The 22,809-nt window shown below is 40.3% G+C and overlaps 1 protein-coding gene; it reads right to left on the bottom strand.

Annotated features, from left to right (window-relative positions):
- Window positions 1-22,809, bottom strand: part of Erich1 (glutamate-rich 1) — a gene marked incomplete at its 5' end in the record, with an annotated part of 52,793,804 nt that overhangs the window by 41,102,414 nt on the left and 11,668,581 nt on the right.

Here is a 22,809-nt window from a genome sequence, read left to right as displayed (position 1 = left end):
AAGAGGGGTTGCCCCCACCCCACAAGCAGAGCATCATGTACTTAGGTGATGCTATGTGAACCTTCTCTCCACTTTAATAGGTCAATAAAAGGTTAGAGCCTATGATTGAGTAGTGGATAGGAAAGGTGGGACTGGAGGCTCAGGAGGGGGTGGCAGGTAGAAGGAGAAAAAGAGAGAAGGAAGAGGAGAGAAGGAAGCCACTATGCACCAGAATCATGTGGCTGGGAGAAACCAGAAGTAATAAGGAGTTTTAGAATTGGGAAATAAGTTAGTATTGTATTAGATATGCCCAATGTAGGCATATAACTTATAATTAAAATATTTGGATTGTGTGTCTTTTACATGGGTTGTTAGGGTTGGAAATTTTAGTAACAAATTGACAAACCCATGTCTGGCTTAGAACCGAAGTAATCCGATACGGAAATCCACCCCCATCCACTCAATATTAACAACTAGGGCTTCACTCTAAAGCTGCTTCAGGGTGGAAATTAAGCATAAGTCTAAAGGGTGTACAGAGAGCTAACTGAGAGGCTCCCTCCCCAAGCCCCAAGCAAACCTAGGCAACCAGAGGTAGCACACCAGCCACAAGGTGGCGCCAATGCCACAACATAGTTGGGGTTCCCTGAGTCTGAGAGAAAAAAAAAGGACAGGAAGTCAAGGTTGCCAGAGACCAGGCCTTCACAACTGAAAATTAGCAAATGAAAACACAGCAGGTATCTTTCCAAAGCTTTCTCACAGGTAACAATGGGCTGATCTAGGCATCTCTCTCCCAAGTCAACCTTCCCATGCACACTTTGATTTCCAACATCCCTCCACTTCTAAACAGGGCACAGGACACAGGTAGCAAGACCAGCTCTCTCAACTGCTTACACTGCAGGCTGTGTAAGATCAATACACAGGCTGAAGGCTATACAGGACAGTCAAAAGACCTAAAGGGCTCAAAACACAAAAGCCAAGGTTCTTTGTACAGTCAGCCCCTCCCTACTAGTGAAAGAATCTGAAAGGACCTTAATGTCCTAAATCAAACACCAGAAGGAAACAAAGATAAAAGAAACTTCAGACCAAATATAAGAATTAAAGTAGTACCACTGCACTCTTTTCCTCCTTCACTTTTTCCTACATAAGGTGCTATAGAGAATTGAAGAGTTTCTTAAGTAGTGAATATAAAAAGCAGTGATTTTGTTTTTAACATTCTTAGCTTCTCAGAGTATATATGACCAAAGTCTAAGAAATTAAATTTGCCAAGGTAAGTTGAAGAAAATTTTTGCATTTTCTATAGGCTAACTCTAAAAGCTGTACCAGGATCCACTCTGATGTAACACTTTACCAGCAAAACTTGTAATTAAAAACAGTATGATCTGCTCTCGTTAAGCAAATACCTTGATTGATTAGTACTTAACTTTAACTCAACCAATAAATAAAATAGTTAGATTCAGTCATCACAGAGACAACAACAGTATAATTAATACAGTAATGAAAATGTAGCTCTACCTTATGTCTATATAACAAGGAACTGTAGTAAGGACCAAAGAGGGCTAATATTGCACATACTTTAAGAGGCATGGACCTGGGCTGGAGTGATAGCTCAGTGGATAAGAGGTCCTGAGTTCAATTCCCAACAACCACATGGTGGCTCACAACCATTTGTAACAGGATCTGATGCCCTATCCTGATGTGTCTGAAGACAGCTACAGTGTACTCATGTTAATTAATTAATTAATTAATTAATTAGCCATGGACCCAGAGAAACAAGGTGAAATCATCTAAACCAGTATGAAGACAACCAGGCAATCAAGCACAGTGATATATGAAGAGATCTTAAATGACAAATATGTATCAGTCAACTGCACGGGTTAAAAAAAATTGACACTGACATACATATTGACAGCAATTTGCTGTCAATTGGGGGCAAACATACACAACTATGACCATCAAGAAGACTCAAAATTAAGAAAAATTTGGGTAGTAATACTCAATAAAGAAAGACAAGTGCTAAAATGATCAGAAAGGAATAAATCTAGATTGGGTAAATGAAAAGTTAGAAAGAAATTATTTGGTATAAAAAAAAAGGAAAATAAAATTAATTAAATAAATAAATAATTGGGGGCCAGAAACAGATGGAACAATCTCACTGGGCAAAAAAAAGTAGGCAAATAGGTGTCTTACAGTTTTATTGCTGTGAAGAGACACCGTTACTGAGTCAACTTTGATAAGGAAAACTGACATTGGGCTGGCTTACACTCTCAGAAATTTAGTCCATTATCGCCATGGTGGGAAGCACGGCAGCATTCAGGGAGGCATCGTGCTGGAGAAGGAGCTGAGAGTTCTACATCTTCATCTGAAGGCAGGAGCAGGAGACTGTGTCGACACTGGTCATAGCTTGAATATAAAGACCTCACAGCCTACTTTCCCAGTGACCCACTTCCCCCAACATGGCCACACATACTCCAACAAGGCCCCACCTCCTAATAGTGCCACTCCTTATAGGACAAGCATTCAAGCATATGAGCCTATGGTGGTCATTCCTATTCAAATCTTCACAGCAGATAAGTCTTCAGACAGGGAGTTCATAGCTAAAACTATATGAAAATTAAAATTTCCAGATATCTTCACTAACCCACAAGACAAACTACTCATTCATTCCAGAGACTAGACCCAGGAAGAGTAGATAGAGCTGGTAGAAGAGGCAACCAATACAAAGGGGTAACTCGGTGATACCCTTTCTAGACTGACAATTATGGCCCTTTCCTGACCTTCTTTGACAAATCCAAAAATGTTCTCTGCTATGTATGTACCCTTTCTCAAGCAAGAAAAAACAGATCTTTCTCTAGGAAAACACAAGCATGCACCCCAAAGGACCTCAGGGCCAACCCTAATCCTGAGTTCCTGCATGAAGACCCTGAGAGATGAAGTGAAGACTGGGATACTTGTACAGACTCCAAAGTGTTGGAAGCGCCAAAGCTGTGATTTCTGCCAGGGAGAGTTGTTTACATGGGATAGAACCAGCCTGGAAGAGATATATTTTACAGGCAGAAAGATGGAGGGATGGTGTCATCTAAGCCTCCGATATCAGATATTAAGCTAGAGCACTGGTTCTCAACCTTCCTAATGCTGTGACCCTTCAATACAATTCCTTGTGTTGTGGTGAACCCAACCATAAAATTATCTTTGTTGCTACTTTATAACTGTAATTTTGCTACTGTCATGAATCATAATGTAAATATGTGTTTACAGATGGTCTTAGGGAGCCCCTGTAAATGGGTCATGACCCACAGGTGGGAAGTCTGACCTAGGGGACTTGATGTTTACATGCTGCCTTATCAGTCTTGCTTGGTCCAGCGTTTTCTGACTATGCCCCCATTCCTCCTTTTAGGAAATAGTAATATATATCTTTTCCATTGTATGTTGAAATTAATTCACTTTTCGAATTCACAGGGTTTTATCGAGACTGTGGGAGGCTATGGGGACTTCTGAAGTAGGATTAAATATACTTCGTATTATAACAATGGCCTTTGGAGCCTGGGAGGGAAATGTGGTGGTTTGAATGAGAATATCTCCCATAGGCTCAAATGTCTGAACCCTGGTGGTGACTTTACAGGCTATACCTTGCTAGGGGCTAGCTCTGAGGCTAGTATATATTGACTAGCCCCAATTCCTGTTCACTCTCTCTGCTTCATATTTGGGGTTTAACATGTGATCTCTCAACGCCCTGCCATGATGGTTTCATGGAAGCCCAACCAAAATAAACTCTTCCATAAACTGACTTGGTCATGGTATTTCATTATAGCAACAGAAAAGCAAATAAGTCAGGCTATAAGTAATTGAAGATTAAAACAATTTTTTTCTTAATCTTAAAAAGTTCATGATAAAATTGGGCACAAAACCAGTAAAAAGCACTCAACATCTCTAACCATTAATATAGATACCAATTCCTCTAAATATTGCAGTGTCCCATCCTCCTGCTTAACAGAACAAACAGTTCCTCCAGCTTCTGGAACAAGGCAGCCAGGTGCTCATCCTACAACCAAGAAAACACATTCCAATAAACAGCAGGTACAGCTCCCTGCCACAAAAATAACTTTAAAATCCCAACACACAAATACAATTTCATGTTTTTTTACACTGTTTTGATTAGTTTGCTTTTTTTTCTCCATCTTTATTAACTTGGGTATTTCTTATTTACATTTCAATTGTTATTCCCTTTCCTGGTTTCCAGGACAAAATCCCCCTAACCCCTCCCCCTCACCTTCTATATGGGTGTTCTCCTCCCCATCCTCCCTCCATTACGACCTTCCCCCCAACAATCACATTCACTGGGGATTCAGCCTTGGCAGGACCAAGGGCTTCCCCTTCCACTGGTGATCTTACTAGACTATTCATTGCTACCTATGCAGTTGGAGCACACGGTCAGTCCATGTATACTCTTTGGGTACTGGCTTAGTCCCTGGAAGCTCTGGTTGGTTGGCATTGTTGTTCATATGGGATCTCAAGCCCCTTCAAGCTTTTTAAGTCTTTTCTAAGATTCCTTCAATGGGGATCCATTCTCAGTTTAGTGGTTCGCCGCTGGCATTCCCCTATGTATTTGCTGTATTCTGGGTGTGTCTCTCAGCAGAGATCTACATCCGGTTCCTGTCGGCCTGCACTTCTTTGCTTCATCCATCTTATCTAGTTTGGTGGCTGTATATGTATGGGCCACATGTGAGGCAGGCTCTGAATGGGGGTTCCTTCTGCCTCTGTTCTAAAGTTTGCCTCCCTATCCCCTCCCAAGGGTATTCTTATTCCCCCTTTAAGCAGGAGTGAAGCATTCGTATTTTGGTCATCCTTCTTGGGTTTCATGTGTTCTGTGCATCTAGGGTAATTCGAACATTTGGGTTAATATCCACTTATCAATGAGTGTATATCATGTGTGTTTTTCTGTGATTGGTTTACCTCACTCAGGATGATATTTCCCAGTTCCAACCATTTGCTTATGAATTTCATAAAGTCATTGTTTTTGATAGCTGAGTAGTATTCCATTGTGTAGATATACCACTTTTTTTGTATCCATTCCTCTGTTGAAGGGCATCTGGGTTCTTTCCAGCTTCTGGCTATTATAAATGAGGCTGCTTTAAACAGAGTGGAGTATGTGTCTTTGTTATATGTTAGGGTATCTTTTGGATATATGCCCAAGGGAGGTATAGCTGGGTCCACAGGTAGTTCAATGTCTAACTGTCTGAGGAACCTCCAGACTGATTTCCAGAATGGTTGTACCAGTCTGCAATCCCACTGACATTGGAGGAGTGTTCCTCTTTCTCTACTTTCTTGCCAGCATCTGCTGTCACCTGAGTTTTTGATCTTGGCCAGTCACTGGTGTGAGGTGGAATCTCAGGGTTGTTTTGATTTGCATTTCCCTTGTGACTAAAGATGTTGAACATTTCTTTAGGTGTTTCTCAGTCATTCGGTATTCCTCAGTTGTGAATTCTTTGTTTAGCTCTGAGCCCTATTTTTTAATATGGTTATTTGTCTCCCTGCCGTCTAATTTCATGAGTTCTTTGAATATTTTGGATATAAGCCCTCTATTGGTTGTAGGATTAGTAAAGATCTTTTCCCAATCTGTTGGTTGCCATTTTGTCCTTACAACTGTGTCCTTTGCCTTACAGAAGCTTTGCAGATTTATGAGATCCCATTTGTCGATTCTTGATCTTAGAGCATAAGCTATTGGTGTTTTGTTCAGGAAATTTTCTCCAGTGCCTATGTGTTCGAGGTTTTTCCCCGCTGCTTCGTCGATAAGTTTGAGTGTATCTGGTTTGATGTGGAGGTCCTTGATCCACTTGGACTTAAGCTTTGTACAGGGTGATAAGAATGGATAGATCTGCATTCTTCTACATGCTTACCTCCATTTGAACCAGCACCATTTTCTGAAAATGCTATCTTTTTTACTTGGCTCCTTTGTCTAAAATTAAGTGACCATAGGTGTGTGGGTGTCCCGCGCGACCTTTCGCCAGCAAGAATATGCAGGAACACATGAATCCTTCTGTAGCCTAAATGCTTATTCTTTATTAATAATAGAGAGGGTGGCGGCGGGCGCCAGCATGGCGCGGCTTATATACACCCTAGCGTGGTGCATCCACACCTGATTGGTTGCTTACCCATGATCTCATTAGGCACGCCCCGGAGTGGGCAAAGACCTGGCACGAAGGCACTCTTGCACATGCGCACACAGTTAACTTCCTGAAAGGAAGTCGGCTGGCGCAGCCGAGGCCAGCACCATCTTGTAATGGCGAAAGCTATCCTGGCCTTCCACATGGGGCGGAGTGGAAGCCAGCGCCATCTTGTGGTGGCAAATGTTATAGTGGCCCTCTACATGTGGATTCATTTCTGGGTCTTTAATTCTCTTCCACTGGTCTATCTGTCTGTCTCTATACCAATACCATACAGTTTTTATCACTATTGCTCTGTAATACTGCTTGAGTTCAGGGATAGTGATTTCCCCGGAAGTCTTTTTATTGTTGAGGATAGTTTTAGCTACCCTGGGCTTTTTTGTTATTCCGGACGAAATTGCAAGTTGTTCTGTCTAACTCTATGAAGAATTGACTTGGAATTTTTATGGGGATTGCATTGAATCTGAAGCAGTCATTAAAAGTCTCCCAACCAAAAAGAGCCCAGGTCCAGATTGGTTCAGTGCAGAATTCTATCAGACCTTCATAGAAGACCTCATACCAATACTATCAAACTATTCCATGAAATTGAAACAGGTGGAGCACTACCGAATTCCTTCTATGAAGCCCTTACTCTTATTCCTAAACCATACCGAGACCCAACAGAGAAAGAGAACTTCAGACCAATTTCCCTTATAAATATCAACACAAAATACTCAATAAAATTTTTGCAAACCGAATCCAGGAGCATATCAAGACAATCATCCATCATGATCAAGTAGGCTTCATTCCAGGGATGCAGGGATGGTTTAACACACAGAAAACCATCAACATTTTCCACTATATAAACAAACTGAAAGATAAAAAAGACACGATCATTTCATTAGATGCTGAGAAAGCATTTGACAGAATTCAACAACCCTTTGTGATAAAGTTCCTAGAAAGAACAGGAATTCAAGGCCTATACCTAAAGATAATAAAAGCCATATACAGCAAACCAGTAGCTAGTATTAAACTAAATGGAGAGAAACTTGAAGCAATCCCACTAAAATCGGGGACTAGACAAGGCTGCCCACTCTCTCCCTACTTATTCAATATAGTTCTTGAAGTTCTAGCCAGAGCAATCAGACAACAAAAGGAGATCAAAGGGATGCAGATTGGAAAGAAAGAAGTCAAAATATCACGATTTTCAGACAATATGATTGTATACTTCAGTGATCCCAAAAGTTGCACCAGAGAACTACTAAACCTGATAAACACCTTCAGCAAAGTGGCTGGGTATAAAATTAACTCAAATAAATCAGTAGCCTTCCTCTACACAAAAGAGAAACAAGCAGAGATAGAAATTAGGGAAATGACACCCTTCATAATAGTCCCAAATAATATAAAATACCTCGGTGTGACTTTAACCAAGCAAAAGAAAGACCTGTATGATAAGAACTTCAAGCCTCTGAAGAAAGAAATTGAAGAAGATCTCAGAAGATGGAAAGATCTCCCAAACTCATGGATTGGCAGGATTAATATAGTAAAGATTAGTTTGCCTTTAAAGTCAAGCTATAGGTGACAACTAGTGGTATATTTTGTCCAAACTGCAAACAACTTACTTTTACTGATTAGTAAATTTTATATGTTCTTTGTATTTTTCAAAAATTAGAAACATAAAAAGAAAATGTTTTGCTATATACAGATGATTAACTAATAACCCTGTGTACTAGATACTTATATGTTTTTCCTAATTCTCAGTATTACTAGCAATGCTGAGTTAAACAAAAATATATTGAATTGTTCTGTGCAAGAATATCTACTTCCTCTGGACAAAATTTTTGAGAGTAAAATTAACTTTAAAGGTTAGAATTTTTGAGCAGTGAAAATATGTTCTACCTGAAGCCATATTGTAAACGAAAATGAACAAAAATTATCTGGATATGTAAATATCTTTATTCATTAAAACACAGCCTTTTGAATAACACTCGAAATGTATATAAGAAATACTCAAGTTAATAAAAAAAAGGAAAAAAAATAACAAAAACACTGCTTCAAACAAAAAAAAAAACAAAAAAACAAAAAAACACAGCCTTTTTCCCAGCCATGATTTTCAGATTTCGTCCTCCAACAACACTGCTTCATGGTAGGCGGAGATTCTGTATGGAGAGAATAAAAAAAGTCAGTTTTTTTTTTTTTGGTTCTTTTTTTCGGAGCTGGGGACCGAACCCAGGGCCTTGCGCTTCCTAGGCAAGCGCTCTACCATTGAGCTAAATCCCCAACCCCAAAAAAGTCAGTTTTATACCATAACATACTCTTCATTGATATTTTATCAAGGGATATGGGAAATTTGAAAACTCAAGTGTCCAATTAACGAAAGACAAAAGTATAATCCCAAGTAAGCCTTATCAAAATGTGTTATTTTCAGGTTGCTTTATCAGTGCAGTCTGTCCAGAGAACATCCTTCCTACACATTTAGTCTCATATTTAAACACTTTCCAACTTTCTACTTGTAATCGGGGTCAATGGGGAATCTATGCCCTCCTGAATAACACTTAACATCCACTTTGCATAAAACATCAATAAATCCAACTGTCACTTACTTGTTACCATTAATTAGTTAAACAATCTACTAAAATATTCCCTTTGTCATCTGACCTAAAATGACTCTTAAACTGTGTCATACAAGCCACTCAAGAAAACACACATAGTATAACACATCTGCTAAACAAAATGCACCCCCAAGAAATTCATTAAAAGATAAGGGACTTCTTAGTGTGATAACAAATTTAATACATGAGGTTGAAACAAAATCCATAAAGGAGTATTACTTACTGCAGACCCATGCCAAGATGTGCTCTTGAGAAATGATTACATGCAAGAGATCAGGGGTAAGAAGGTGTGTCGGGGGGTGAGGGCCCAGAGACTGGGTAGAAGCAGGCAGACAAGAGCAGAGCCATGAGGGTAGAGAAGGGAAGACAAGGTCAGAGGACAGAAAACACTGGCATTCTTAATGCAACATTTAACTGTACTATACAACACCAAGATTACCAGATCCTGGCATGTCTCAAGCTTCCAGTCTAGGGACTTACTTGTCAGCTAGTTAAGTCATTGTTGGATCAAAAGAGGCACAAAGTTAAATTTTTCTAGGTACAAGTTAGGCCACCACTGCATTAACTTTCATAAATTAATGCAACATTTACATTGCGTTCTGTAATTCTCTAAGACTATTACAAACACTATTATATGAAGCCTTCACTATCAAAGTCAAACTAGCTTTGGTAAGATTTATAAGAATCTTTAATCTTAAAACATATTTTATCCACACACATGACTTCCAGTTTTTGAAATGCCTTTTGATTTGGTTTCTCTTTCTGACATTTGTATTAATGCCATATTATATACATGAAAAATGGCTAAAGACACATGGACATTGTCAGCTAAGTCCTAGGAGTGAGAAAGACAATTTAAATGTTTTAGGGGCAATGTAAAAGGCCATTAGAATAAATTACTAATTTTGTGGACTTTGTTCTTAAATTTGCTCTAGGCTGGTACCAGGGTGTTCCATGGTGTGTTCCTTATCAAGCCCAGAATTGCCAGATGTATCTCATAAATTCTCCTTAAGAGGCTTATTTGCTAGTCTTCATCCCTTAAGAGCCAAAGAAATTCCTATTGCATAATGACTGGTTCAAAGAAACTCTGAATCTATACACGTACTTTTAACAGCAAATGATTTGAACATTCTGCTAATGTGTATGTGGCAGTCATTAAATGTAACAACATGTAGTCATATGCATGAGAATGTCCTCACAGACTCAGATATTTAGATACTTAGCTGGTGGTGCTGTTTGGAAGAGATTAAGAGGTATGGCCTTGCTGGAAGAAGCATGTCCCAGGAGGGAAGCTTTGAGAGGTAAAGAATGTTGTTTATCCAGTCTGCTCTCTCTGCTTCTGCTCACCACCATGCTTTCCATCAAGATGTCTATTAAACTATAAACAAAGTTACTTTCTCATGGGTAAAGCAACAAGAAGGTCTCTTCCTCAGGTTTGCAGCTTACTTGGCAGAGCACCAGGATTCTCTGCTTGAGAAAGTCTGCTTCTTCTCTCAGTTTGCTTAGGATGACAAAGACCCTAGGTTGCCTGCAAGCTGGCAAGCTGGGAACAGTGTCCTCATGCCATTTCTCTACAAATAATAAAAAAAATCTTCAAACCTAAAGCCAGGTATGGTGTATTACACCTTTAATTTCAGTGTCTGGGAGGTACAATGAGGAGAATCAGAAGTTCAAGGCTAGCCCCATGTATATAATGAGCTCAGGACCAGCCTCAACTTCAGAACCCTAGTCTCAGTTCTTAAAAAATGAATAAATAAAAGAAAAATAAGTAAGAAATAAAAATAATAACAATTCATTTGATGATTCATTTAAGAGCACGGTACGCTCACCAAAGTTTCTGCTGTGAAAAGCCAGTGAGAAAATCATTATTGATGGTGTAACAAGGAAGGTATCAAGTCTGACACTGAGAAAGATGCTAAGGCTATGGATATGCATCAGAGGTGCAGTACTCGCCTGTCATTGAAGAGGCTGTGGGTTTGGTGTCAATAGTTAAGGAAAAACGCAAAACCAAGCAAGCCCCACAAGAAACTAAAACTATGTTTTTTTGTTTGTTTGTTTGTTTTTTTTTTGGTTCTTTTTTTCGGAGCTGGGTAAAACTATGTTTTGTATAAAAAATTGTCCCAAGGCAAAGTCACTTCCCAAGTAGTGGAAATTAGTGAAAAGAATATCTGAAGAGAACAAAATTTACAAATACCTGCTACTTCTCCCCAATGGGATTCTTTCCTCTCTGAGAATAATCTGTCAACTCCAGAGGAGTGACTGAAGAGCAGCCATAATTTTAACAAACACCACATGAAAGGAATGAGAACTGGAGTTGAAGAATCTTCCAAATATACTGATCTCTATATTACCAAAAAGAACTGAGGCTGGAGAGATGTCTCAGTGGGTAAGAGCCCTGACTGCTCTTCCAGAGGTCCTGAGTTCAATTCCCAGCAACCACATGGTAGCTCAGATCAGCTCTGAAATGAGATCTGATGCCCTCTTCCGATGTGTCTGAAGAGAGTGACAGTATACTCACATACATAAGATAAATAAATTAATTTTTAAAAAAGAAATAAGAACAAACTAGAAGTAAACAAATCAAGTTTTCCAGCAATTAAACCCCCGAAAACTTCTACTAAAAGCCCAAATACAAGGCAAATGATACATTTCTCCACACTTGCATTGATACTCATTGCCCTAGTTAGGGTTATTTTCACTGTGCTGAAACACTGAAGCAAGTTGCAGAGGAAAGAGTGTATTTGCCTTACACTTCCACTTGGTAATCCATCACTGAAGGAACTTGGGACAGGAACCCAAACATGGTAGCAACCTGGAAGCAGGAACTGGTACTGTGGTCAACCAGTGGTGCTGCTTACTGGCTTCCTCAGCTTGCTTTCTTATACAGCCCAGGACCACCAGGCCAGGGGTGGTCACACCCACAACAGCCTGGGGCCTCCTCTATAAATCACTGAAATAACACCCTATAAGCTTGATAAATAAAAATAAAACCTGATCTTATGGGGAGTCATTTTCTTAATCAAGGTTCCCTCCTTTATGATGACTATAGCCTAGATTGAGCTGACATAAACATGGAGAGCATATTCATATGTACACGTTCATATTTCACTGAAACCAACAAGAATCTTGTTTCACATAGTCAAATATTGTCATGAAAATATATTAAATTGCCATTAACTGTACATGTGATTGGGTAGCAGCCAAGGACTACATAATGTTGGGGTAGAAATCTCATTTTGAATCCAGACAAACCACAATGGGATAACAAGGTTCCATGTGGAAATGTTTAATGAGAGAAGAGTAGAAGAGGAGAGGAGTAAAGACCGTCCATGAGCATGTGGAGGGAAGGGGGAAGGAGAATGTGGAGAGACGGGACAAAGGGGAAGAGGGGAGGCAGGGCAAGAACAAGAAGCAAGAAAGGAAGAGAGTAAGAGAATGAGGAGGAGACAGGCAGCCCCTTTTATAGTGCCAGGCATACCTGGCTGTTACCAAGTAACTGTGGGAGTGGAGCTTAGACAGAAAACTAACACATAGTGAGAACCTGTTTCCAAGAAAAAAAACAAAAACAAAAAACAAACAAGGAAAATGAACAAAAAAGTTTTTTCCAGGATTGAAGAGATTGTTCAGTAGAGAAGAGAATATAATACTCTTGCAGAGGATTGGAGTTTGGCCAAAGCAAACACATCTAGCAGCTCACAACCACCTGACTCAGCCCCAAGAGCTCAGACACACTCTCTGGATGCCAGCACCTTCATTCCCATGTGTGCATACCCACCATCACCAACAAGCTGCTACTACATACACATGCATATTATTAAAATAAAATAAAACATTTATAATAGAAAAAATTCTGAAAATTCAGACTCAAACTCTGAACATATATATCACAAATTCTCTCCTAAAAGTAGTATAGGAAAAAGCTCCAGCATTTGGACCTCATTGATAGCAACAAGAACCATGTAGTATGTGGAAAATTACAACAAATCATTCATAGGATTATACTCTATGAGGTGTCATGGTATAAAAGCATAAATTTCTGCTAATCCATAACGATCACCAGAAAAGAAATAGTTTATCGATGTCTCTGTGGTCTTATCTGTAGAGAGGTTCCCCACTCCACAAGACTTGTCTGTTTATTTAAATAAGACTTTGTCTAAAGGGAAGAGGGCAATGGATTAGGATACAAATAACATGATGAGGCATAGTTCGAAAAATGAGGTTTTTCTTCCTGTTCCAAGCAACTTTTGCAATTACAATGTGTCCTCTTTACTATGCTGACTCATTAGGAAGCAATGGTTCTGTATTGACAAGTCATCAATTATAAAGCTAGACTTGTAGGTTAAAAACCACCTTGTTTGAGGTGATTGGGTTTCCAAAGCTAATTGTATGGTGTTTGCTCATCTCAGGTGAGCATCAGTGAGAAACAGTGTCTAAAATACAATGCACAAAATAAATCAGCCCACAACTTCTCTGTACTCTGCAGCATTAAAAGAGAAACTATCAATCATGATGTCAATAACTTAAGCTTAAAAGTAAATTAGACATGAACTCATAAAAAGAGCAGTGAGCCTCAGATCTGTTCACCTATTAACAAGAAATGTGACTGACTAGTGATCAGAAAATCCCCATGTGGGGCCATATGTGGATATTAGGTAGTGATGTGACCAGAGTAAAGAGAACTGAACATAAATATGTCAAGCAAGGAGGGTTCCATTGTTTAATCCTGTCTTTAGCAGTCTTTTCCTTATTTAAGTTTTAGATTTAAGTTCTGAATAGAGTCTCCTCAAGGTTTAAAAGTAAAAGAGTTTTGAACAGATGAGACTGATTTAAACTAGTCAGATAAAAATAGTGTAAAATTCCTCAGTGTAGGGTTGCGTGAGTCCCATGTCCACCCTGCCACAGGGCAAGGCTGCAATAGGCGGGAAGTGGGAGATGACTGCACTTACCCCATCGACCAGTGGTTGTATGGGAAGTCAAGGGACACTGCTCTGGGGGGGGGGAGATGAAATGTAGTCTGAGGCACAGGACCACTGGAGCTGCCTGAGGGATTGGAGAGGTTCCTTGGGCCTGCAACAAGGCAGGGGCTGTCTGGTTCTTATGCTCTTAGGCATCCAGGTGCCCCTGAATGCCACAGAAGAGTTGAGAATGGAGTTGGGGCCCATGGAACTGGATCTAGTCCCGGGCTGAAGGGGAAAGAAGGGGGCCTCTAGCTGGTCCTTTGAGGAGAGGCTTTGGCTTGGTGGGGGGTGCTTGGTTTGGCTTGGTTGTGGTGGTTGCTGTGGCTGGGAGAGCAGGGAGGCCTTCTGCAGGAGATTAGATGCTGGCTCTGTACTCTAAGGCCTTCTCTGTGGCTCACCATGGTGAATCCCAATAAAATGAGGCAGTCCATGGTTTTACGATATTTATCGGCATGTTGAAAAGTGAATGATTAAAACCGTACCCCACTTCTTAGGGTGGACTTGCGATTAAGTACCTTTTGAAGGGTGAAATATCTAGGAAGGAAAGGTTATTGGCTAAGCCTCCAGGCCTTTGGTACCTCATTAAAATGGAGATCTGTCTTGAGTCTATGAGACCACAGGCCATGTCCTCTACCTGTGGAGGGACTTGAGGCATTACCCTTCTGGGACTGATGGCCATGAATCTATGGAGGGCTGTGGGCTTGTGATCTGCCTGGTTTCCCAGGAGTCAGGCGAAATGCCTACTGTCTCTTCAGTGTCACCAGGATTTCTAGCCTTAGTTCAACCAGGAACCAGGTTGTCTTTCATGGTACCACACAGTTCTTACTTCTTGTTTTCATATGACTCTATGAAAGTTGCCCAAAGTGCCTCAGCCACTGAAAGGTTATGTAAGCTAAAACTGTAAAGAAATATTAAGACAAAAATATTAAATGTCAGCCAATCAGTGACTATAAAGTATAACTATGCCCTGTTCTATTCAACATACCAGAACATTCAGCCAGCTGGCTTCCCTTCAATGGAAGGGGAATGATAGAGCAGCATGGATTTAGAATGGCTGGTTTGGGCTTCTTGACTTACAGGATTAGTAAAGCATGTGTCCTTCTTGCTGGGCACAGCAGTAGCAGCTCATTCTGGACGTCAATGTACATGTTAAGAGGCCTCTCACACCCCATCAAAAAACTTCCTTTTGTCTGCTTACGTAGGCATTGGTAAGCTTTACTTAATTTTGCTTATTTTTTGGTTTTTCTGACATAGGGTCTCTATAGCCCAGGATGGCCTAGAACTCAAAGTTATCCTACTGACTCAGACTGGGTCTTGGCATACACTACCACATTTGATTCTTAATTTTAATATTTGTCAAAGGGACTATCATCATTAGGAACAATCAGGTTTTGCAAAAGTGGCATTTCACATATTTACTAAGAAAATTACTTATACAATAAATAATAAAGAGCTCATTTATCACACCCTGACAAAATGCTCCCAAATACAGCTAATGGCATTTGTAACTCCTAAAGATATGAAGTATTAATGAAAGAAACTGAAGCTTGCTTGCCCCCCATGCCTCCATAATTTCAACACTCAGAAGACTGAGGCTGAACAGTTATGGCTGGTTTGGGCTACCTAGGAGTGGTAATGGCAGTGTTGTGGGGAGGAGACATAGGAAGAACAAGCCAGGTACAGTAAGTCACACCTGTAATCCCAGAACACAGGAAGAAGCTAAGGCAAGAGGATTCTGAGTCCAAGCCAACAGAGGCTAGATAGCTACGTAGTTAGATCCTATCTCAAACAAACCAATAACCAAAACAAGTAAGTGCAACTGCCTTTGAGTGACCTTATTTAGTCTCATTGCTGTGGTCATATACAGATACAAAGTGCTACCTTACCGTCACTTAATAGTTACAAGAAATATTTGTTAACTAAAACAAATGTACAATGAGTTCACTATTGTGCCCATTTTAGTTGTATGACATAACACATAATGTGCCACAAATGTAGAGAAAGCAGCCTGGGGCCACTCTTAGACAAGGGGAGATAAGCTGGGTTTGGGCCCACACATATCTCTCTTCTCAGTACCTTCCCCTCTTACCTTAGCCATCAGTTTCCTACTTAGGCAGTTACTTACAACTGAGGACCTTAAGGTATAGTGCAACCCAGGGACATTTGTATTTAAAAGGGCTTCTCCGTAAGAAATCAATGGGACAGTCTTTTAAATGAAGAGAGTTAGTGAAACTGGGATATCACATGCAAAAGAAGATGGACCATTAGCTTACACTATATATAAATATTAATTCATAATAGATTTTTAAAATGGACTTAAACATAAGACTAAAACTACTGAACTCAAGAAAAAGAAAATAGGTAATTATTTTGACAGTGGATTTGTTAATGATTTCTTGGATATGATATGAACATATTCTCACAACAAAGTAGATAAACTAGAAAATACTCAGATGTAATACTGTGAAAGCAGAAGGGGGTCCATAACAAGAATAAATCCCATGATCTTGTGTGTCAACTAAAACTCTTAATTAAACTTTTGGGGAGAAAAAGTAAAAACTGGAGCTGTAGAGATGGTTCAGCACTTGAGAACACTTGCTTCTCTTGCACAGGACTAAGGTTTAGTATCCAACGCACACAAGGCAACTTGGAGCCATCTGTAACTCCAGTTTCGGGATATGCAACATTTTCTGGCCTCTACATGCATGCTGTAAACATACAAACGTAGTCAAATATTCATATGTTGAATTAATAACTATCAGCACTCAAATGCTGCTGCGGTGGCAGCAGCACATAATCACAATCCTCACTGCCCGCCAAAATGCTCTGGACTCATGAATGAAACACACACACACACACACACACACACACACACACACACACTCAGAGCCTTCTATTTAATATACTTTAAACATCAAAATGTCTGGACCCATCCAAACATCCCCGCAACTAAAACAGTCTCCCCTCCCATATGCTTTAATTATTTCTTACAAAAGCCTATATTCAATACTGGCAGCCACAGACCCAAGCCTGCAGCCCTCATGCGCCATGATCTCCAACTCTTACATGTTGTCAGTGTCTCTGTGTCTTTGTCTCCTTGTCCTACATTTCTCAGGCTAGGACCTTCTCTTTCCCTGGCAATGGTGATCCACAAGTCCCGCCTCTGTCTCCCTGCCTAGCCATTGGCCACCAGCAACTTTATTACCAATCAGAGCCAACTGGGGGTAAGGACCCTCAGAGTCTTACAGGCAGACATGTGGTTCCCATGTGCTTTTGGGAGCCAAATGAACACAAATAGCATTACAACCAATCCACAACAGTCATAGACATTAAGAAAATAAATATTTAAGTTAAAACTGCATCAAATCACACAGCAGTGAAAAGGCAACTTACAAAATGGAAGAAAGTAAGTGAAATTATATTCAATAAGAGATAAAGATATAGACTTCTTAAAACTAATTTTATCATCAATGAAATGTAATCTAACAGGTTTGATGTATGAATAGCCAATAAGCACAGGAAAATATGCTCCCAGTCACCAATCATACAAAACCCGTAGGAGAGGCTTCCTCACACCCAAATGGATGGGTCCTGGGGTTCAGGGTGTTGGGCATAATCTAAGTATTGAATCCAGAGTCGTGTGTGCCCTAAGCAAGTGCTCTACCACTTAACTCTATCCTCAGCCCTTTTTTCCCTTGAGTCAGACTCTATGTAACCCAAATAGCCAGAATTCCTGATCCTCTTACTTTCATCGCCCAAGAGAGGAACTAGGTGAGAGGATATAATGCTGCTCCCACTGTGGGAAAAAGCGTGGCAGAAATCGAAAGCATTACTACAGTACTACATTATCTATGTCCACTTCTGAGTATAGACCCAAACTCAAAGTAGATGTGGCCCTTGGTGAAAATGGGTTGAGTTGCTTCCCAGGGTCTCTGGTCTGGCAGGAAATGGGCAGAGTGTTAACAGCTCTTACAAGGAAAGCGGGGAGGTTTGGGACAATACAGGAGAGCTATCCAGGGTCCTGGGTCTCCTCTGCTACTGTGGCAGTGCCAGTGCCAGTGCCAGGGTGGCATTAGCAGCAGTAGGCTTTGCTGATGGCAGGAGGCTGGGCCAAGGTCCAGATGAAAGCTTCTGATGACAGCTTCTGGAGAGAAAGCTCTTTCCCAAGAGTTACAGCTCAGTAAAACTGACACTCTCAGATTACTCTAGGTAACATAGCTTCTGTACTTTATTAAATGTGAATAGGAAATATACTTTTGGAGGAGTAGAGTGGGTTCCAAGGGAAGATGCTTGGATCCACTGGATCAGTTTGAGAAGCTAGTGATGCTCTATTTGCATGGGGAAGGATTCCAGGAGTTTTTCCTACGTGACTAATAGTCCTGGTCTTCTCAGTGTGGTGTCCTGGTTACATGTTCTGGAGCAGGCAATGGTCTCATTCCTACCATTATCAATTCTGAGATTCATGGTGTTTGAGATCACTAAACCTTCTGAGTTCTTCTGTCTGATGTCATGGTCCACTTGCTCACAATGAAACATTTATCTGTACACCTGCATTCATAGTAGCTAAAAGGTGAAAGCAATCCCAAATATGCATTGATATACGATCAAAAAACAAAACATGCCACATACACATATGAAATATTATTTAGACTTAGGAAATTTAGGATGTGCAACAGCATAGTCATGAAATCAAGATGCTAAGAAAAGCAGTCATTTGTAAAGGTAAACTGCTCTACCATCCCACTCAGACCAGATACTTCAAGTATTTAGGAGATACTGAAAATAGGAGAGTGTGTTTTGGGACTGGGGTAATAACAGGAGCATCTTAAGTCAAGATGAAAGGGATTTACTGACGAATGGAAGTAATGTCTGTTGCACACTGTATTAATGTTACTGAACAACCCATGTAAAAATGGTTGGGACCAAAGAGATGGCTGAGCAGCCAAGAGCACTGGTTTCTCTCTCAGAGGACTATGGTGGGCTCCACTGCCACCACCCACATGGTGATTCACAGCTGTCTTTAACTCTAGTAACGGGAGTACCCAATGCTGTCTTCTAGCCTCTGTGGTTACCAGGCAAGAATGTGGTGTAGAGACATACAAGCAAGCAAAAATACCTTTACACATAAAACGATAACTAAAAAAGATCATCAAAATGTTACATTTTTATGTTTTAAGCATTTTAGCACTTCACCACAGTTTTATTTATTTATTTATTTTATTAACTTGAGTATTTCTTATATACATTTCAAGTGTTATTCCCTTTCCCGGTTTCCGGGCAAACATCCCCCTCCCCCCTCCCCTTCCTTATGGGTGTTCCCCTCCCAACCCTCCCCCCATTGCCGTCCTCCCCCCATAGTCTAGTTCACTGGGGGTTCAGTCTTAGCAGGACCCAGGGCTTCCCCTTCCACTGGTGCTCTTACTAGGATATTCATTGCTACCTATGGGGTCAGAGTCCAGGGTCAGTCCATGTATAGTATTTAGGTAGTGGCTTAGTCCCTTGGAAGCTCTGGTTGCTTGACTTTGTTGTACTTTTGGGGTCTCGAGCCCCTTCAAGCTCTTCCAGTTCTTTCTCTGATTCCTTCAACGGGGGACCTATTCTCAGTTCAGTGGTTTGCTGCTGGCATTCGCCTCTGTATTTGCTGTATTCTGGCTGTGTCTCTCAGGAGCGATCTAAATCCGGCTCCTGTCGGTCTGCACTTCTTTTTTTTTTTTTTTTTTGGTTCTTTTTTTTCGGGGCTGGGGACCGAACCCAGGGCCTTGCGCTTCCTAGGTAAGCGCTCTACCACTGAGCTAAATCCCCAGTCCCTCGGTCTGCACTTCTTTGCTTCATCCATCTTGTCTAATTGGGTGGCTGTATATGTATGGGCCACATGTGGGGCAGGCTCGGAATGGGTGTTCCTTCAGTCTCTGTTTTAATCTTTGCCTCTCCCTTCCCTGCAAGGGTATTCTTTTTCCTCATTTAAAGAAGGAGTGAAGCATTCACATTTCGATCATCCGTCTTGAGTTTCGTTTTTTCTAGGAATCTAGGGTAATTCAAGCATTTGGGCTAAAAGCCACTTATCAATGAGTGCATACCATGTATGTCTTTCTGTGACTGGGTTAGCTCACTCAGGATGATATTTTCCAGTTCCAACCAATTGCCTACGAATTTCATAAACTCGTTGTTTTTGATAGCTGAGTAATATTCCATTGTGTAGATGTACCACATTTTCTGTATCCATTCCTCTGTTGAAGGGCATCTGGGTTCTTTCCATTTTCTGGCTATTATAAATAAGGCTGCGATGAACATAGTGGAGCACGTGTCTCTTTTATATGTTGAGGCATTTTTTGGGTATATGCCCAAGAGAGGTATAGCTGGATCCTCAGGCAGTTCAATGTCCAAATTTCTGAGGAACCTCCAGACTAATTTCCAGAATGGTTGTACCAGTCTGCAATCCCACCAACAATGGAGGAGTGTTCCTCTTTCTCCACATCCTCGCCAGCATCTGCTGTCACCTGAGTTTTTGATCTTAGCCATTCTCACTGGTGTGAGGTGAAATCTCAGGATTGTTTTGATTTGCATTTCCCTTATGACTAAAGATGTTGAACATTTCTTTAGGTGTTTCTCAGCCATTCGGCATTCCTCAGCTGTGAATTCTTTGTTTAGCTCTGAACCCCATTTTTTAATAGGGTTATTTGTTTCCCTGCGGTCTAACTTCTTGAGTTCTTTGTATATTTTGGATATAAGGCCTCTATCTGTTGTAGGATTGGTAAAGATCTTTTCCCAATCTGTTGGTTGCCGTTTTGTCCTAACCACCGTGTCCTTTGCCTTACAGAAGCTTTGCAGTTTTATGAGATCCCATTTGTCGATTCTTGATCTTAGAGCGTAAGCCATTGGTGTTTTGTTCAGGAAATTTTTTCCAGTGCCCATGTGTTCCAGATGCTTCCCTAGTTTTTCTTCTATTAGTTTGAGTGTGTCTGGTTTGATGTGGAGGTCCTTGATCCACTTGGACTTAAGCTTTGTACAGGGTGATAAGCATGGATCGATCTGCATTCTTCTACATGTTGCCCTCCAGTTGAACCAGCACCCTTTGCTGAAAATGCTATCTTTTTTCCATTGGATGGTTTTGGCTCCTTTGTCAAAAATCAAGTGACCATAGGTGTGTGGGTTCATTTCTGGGTCTTCAATTCTATTCCATTGGTCTATCTGTCTGTCTCTGTACCAATACCATGCAGTTTTTCCTCACTATTTCTCTGTAATACTGCTTGAGTTCAGGGATAGTGATTCCCCCTGAAGTCCTTTTATTGTTGAGGATAGCTTTAGCTATCCTGGGTTTTTTGTTATTCCAGATGAATTTGCAAATTGTTCTGTCTAACTCTTTGAAGAATTGGATTGGTATTTTGATGGGGATTGCATTGAATCTGTAGATTGCTTTTGGTAAAATGGCCATTTTTACTATATTAATCCTGCAAATCCATGAGCAGGGGAGATCTTTCCATCTTCTGAGGTCTTCTTCAATTTCTTTCCTCAGTGTCTTGAAGTTCTTATTGTACAGATCTTTTACTTGCTTGGTTAAAGTCACACCGAGGTACTTTATATTATTTGGGTCTATTATGAAGGGTGTCGTTTCCCTAATTTCTTTCTCGGCTTGTTTCTCTTTTGTATAGCAGAAGGCAACTGATTTATTTGAGTTAATTTTATACCCAGCCACTTTGCTGAAGTTGTTTATCAGCTTTAGTAGTTCTCTGGTGGAACTTTTGGGATCACTTAAATATACTATCATGTCATCTGCAAATAGTGTTATTTTGACTTCTTTTCCGATCTGTATCCCCTTGATCTCCTTTTGTTGTCTGATTGCTCTGGCTAGAACTTCAAGAACTATATTGAATAAGTAGGGAGAGAGTGGGCAGCCTTGTCTAGTCCCTGATTTTAGTGGGATTGCTTCAAGTTTCTCTCCATTTAGTTTAATGTTAGCAACTGGTTTGCTGTATATGGCTTTTACTATGTTTAGGTATGGGCCTTGAATTCCTATTCTTTCCAGGACTTTTATCATGAAGGGGAGTTGAATTTTGTCAAATGCTTTCTCAGCATCTAATGAAATGATCATGTGGTTCTGTTCTTTCAGTTTGTTTATATAATGGATCACATTGATGGTTTTCCGTATATTAAACCATCCCTGCATGCCTGGGATGAAGCCTACTTGATCATGGTGGATGATTGTTTTGATGTGCTCTTGAATTCGGTTTGCCAGAATTTTATTGAGTATTTTTGCGTCGATATTCATAAGGGAAATTGGTCTGAAGTTCTCTTTCTTTGTTGTGTCTTTGTGTGGTTTAGGTATAAGAGTAATTGTGGCTTCGTAGAAGGAATTCGGTAGTGATCCATCTGTTTCAATTTTGTGGAATAGTTTGGATAATATTGGTATGAGGTCTTCTATGAAGGTTTGATAGAATTCTGCACTAAACCCGTCTGGACCTGGGCTCTTTTTGGTTGGGAGATCTTTAATGACTGCTTCTATTTCCTTAGGAGTTATGGTGTTGTTTAACTGGTTTATCTGTTCCTGATTTAACTTCGATACCTGGTATCTGTCTAGGAAATTGTCCATTTCCTGAAGATTTTCAAGTTTTGTTGAATATAGATTTTTATAGTAAGATCTGATGATTTTTTGAATTTCCTCTGAATCTGTTGTTATGTCTCCCTTTTCATTTCTGATTTTGTTAATTTGGACGCACTCTCTGTGTCCTCTCGTTAGTCTGGCTAAGGGTTTATCTATCTTGTTGATTTTCTCAAAGAACCAACTTTTGGTTCTGTTGATTCTTTCTATGGTCCTTTTTGTTTCTACTTGGTTGATTTCAGCTCTGAGTTTGATTATTTCCTGCCTTCTACTCCTCCTGGGTGTATTTGCTTCTTTTTGTTCTAGAGCTTTTAGGTGTGCTGTCAAGCTGCTGACATATGCTCTTTCCTGTTTCTTTCTGCAGGCACTCAGCGCTATGAGTTTTCCTCTTAGCACAGCTTTCATTGTGTCCCATAAGTTTGGGTATGTTGTATCTTCATTTTCATTAAATTCTAAAAAGTTTTTAATTTCTTTCTTTATTTCTTCCTTGACCAGGTTATCATTGACTAGAGCATTGTTCAATT

This window comes from Rattus norvegicus, chromosome 16 (genome assembly GCF_021556685.1).
Source record: "Rattus norvegicus strain SHRSP/BbbUtx chromosome 16, alternate assembly SHRSP_T2T, whole genome shotgun sequence".
NCBI lineage: Eukaryota > Metazoa > Chordata > Mammalia > Rodentia > Muridae > Rattus > Rattus norvegicus.
This window is presented reverse-complemented; position numbering and strand designations above follow the sequence as displayed.